The sequence below is a fragment of the Rhea pennata genome, chromosome 12 (assembly GCF_028389875.1).
Source record: "Rhea pennata isolate bPtePen1 chromosome 12, bPtePen1.pri, whole genome shotgun sequence".
Taxonomy (NCBI): domain Eukaryota; kingdom Metazoa; phylum Chordata; class Aves; order Rheiformes; family Rheidae; genus Rhea; species Rhea pennata.
This window is the reverse complement of record NC_084674.1, coordinates 14428764-14431431: the sequence shown is the minus strand read 5'-3', so window position 1 is coordinate 14431431 and position 2668 is coordinate 14428764.

Here is a 2668-nt window from a genome sequence, read left to right as displayed (position 1 = left end):
GGCGCTGCCGGCCGCCCGGGCCCGCCGCGGCGGTCACGTGACGCCCGGCACGCACCGCCCCCGCCGCGCTCCCCCGGGGCCGTCTCAAGTGGGCGAGCCCAAGCGGCCGCCGGAGGGGGGTGGTGCCGGCGAGGCCGGACCATCAGCGCGGGGGAGGGGGCCGCTCCCCGTCGGCGGGGCGGAGGCGCCGCTCCGCTGCTGAGCGCCGGGTGAACGGGGAGCTGACGCGTTCTGCTGTCTCCGAGGCGAAACGCTATTTCCACTTTACCTGCGGGACTTGAGGCAGAGCAATCACATGCCTTGCGCTGGGAAGTGGATGATCCCTTTCTACTAGTGCTTTAGCAGGGTGCTAGTTTGGGGGAACTTCTGCAGGCAACACTGCACAGGCAAGTAAGAGCAATTTTCTTTTCCTCCTTGGCATGTCAGTGAACAGCATTTGGATGCGGACGAGGGTGCCGCTAAGTAGTTAAAAGCGGTGCAAGTACATCCTGTCCTAGATAACACCGAGTACCGCTCTAGAGTCAGACGGAAATATCCCACAAGCCCGTGGTTAGACAACCTTACCCGGGACTGCGCAGGAAACTGGAACAATGTACGAGAAAGGATGCAGAGCTCTTAAATCTAGTTTAGCACCTTAACCAAAGCCAAGTCTCGCTCTCGTTTAATCTCAGCGCTTTCAAATGCTGTCTTAGCGCACACAGTTCATGGCCCATCTGTATTCCACTAGGAAACACTTCATAGAGGTGAAACTAAAGCACTCAATTGTTACTTCATTCAAAAAACAAAATACACTGGAAAAAAATAGTTCTCCTAACCTGTAACTCTTATTCTTTGGTTATTCACATGAGACTGAATTACTGCACACCATTTTTCCTGTTAGGAGTTGCATACCACATCTATACATACTTAATAGAAAATATAAGGCAATTCAGATGTATTCTGTTTCCTTAAAACCCATTAATAAGCATTTGTTTATCAAAAACAAACTGTAAGAAATTAAAGTATGCTTTGATCCTTATAGTAATTTCCTGGATAAAGGAGGAACAAATGTATAGTTCAGAAAAAACAAAACTAAAATACAGAAAGTTAACATTTTAATAATTTCTGATATAGCAGCCTCCAGTTAATCATAAACCATTGGTGACAAAGTGAATTTTGGATATAAACCACAAGACATGAATAGTGTAGCAAGCAATGGGAGTGGCTGCACAGCAGAGTTCCCACTGTCTCTGGGTGCTTCAGGTTATTTTACCACAATGTCATTTAAGTCTCATGAATTTTACCAGTATCCAGCTCTGGGAGTCTGTAAAAGATTTCTATTCAAAATAAGATGTGACTAAGTTGATTAGTTTCATTAGCTTAAACTCAGAGCAGTGATTCTACAATGGTATTTAATTTGCTGGTTCCTTTCAGAGCTAGAAAAAGGTTTGCCTCAAAGCTTTTATCATTTGATTTAATAAAATATATTATCTCAAGGCTTCTTATAAACTTTCCCTTGTTTATATTTGTATATCTTCCCTTGTTTATCTTCTTGCTATCATGGCTGCAATAAAATCATAGCTATTACTATCATGCATTCCCTTCTATGCTTTTTATTCTCCGGTATTTTTAAACTGTGAAGACAGCCATGTTACATATGGCTCTGTCTATAAATATATAAATAAAATAAGCATAAAATAGTAAGTCTGATACTCCTCAGCTCATTTTATTACACATAACTTAATTCCACTTGAAGCTTAACAGAAATAATCCTTTGTCTGGAAAAAGACACTTCATAAAGGATTTAAAGATTCTGTTTATATGAATGAATTCAAACAAAATAAAATTGCAGTACCAAAATGCTCTACAGGAGGATCCACAGTGTCTGGAAAAGACTAGACACATGATCTTTGAGGAAGACACTGACAAAGAGAGGATTCTCACTTCCTAGAGATTTTCCTAATTACTAAGGAAACATTGTAATTTAGGAAAATTGTGTCCTAGACATTTCAAATGCATTTTAGTCTTGGTATAATGTGATGATCTTTCTTGGTCAAAAAATGGATGTAATTTGTTTGCCATTATTTCTGCATATATTTGGAGTACTGCAATATTCAGAATAACTGAGGGTGACTGCTTTCTGCTTCAAGAAGCTCATACAGGGTCATATCAGTTCCATGCCATCTTCAGGAAGTCTCAGAGGCAAGTTCACATTTTCAGACTATAGTTATGCTTTTTTAAAGAATTCATATTGTTCCCGTAAGGTTAATTTGTTCCTCTGAATTGACAGATTTTCATTCAAGTTTTTATTTTAAAACATTTTTAACCCTTTCCCAAAGTGCATTATTTATGTTTTACTTTTTGTCAGGAGAAATGTAGAAATTTTGGAGGCTGATAGAATGTCTTAAAAAAAGATGAACAAAACCAAAACTGAAACTAAATAAAACATCTAAATGTCAAACATGTACGTGTGCATACCCAAACACGTGATTTTTTTAAAATAAAACCAGCAATTTAATCTCCATATTAAGTCAGCATAACTGCTGAAATTTCACATAAGTGCTTTACCTTTGTTATTTTTTGATGTCCTTACATTGGATAGAACTTCTCAATTCTGTAGACGTTTAAGGACCTCACTGTGGATCTTCCTGTAGAGCATTTTGGTACTGCAATTTTATTTTGTTTGAAT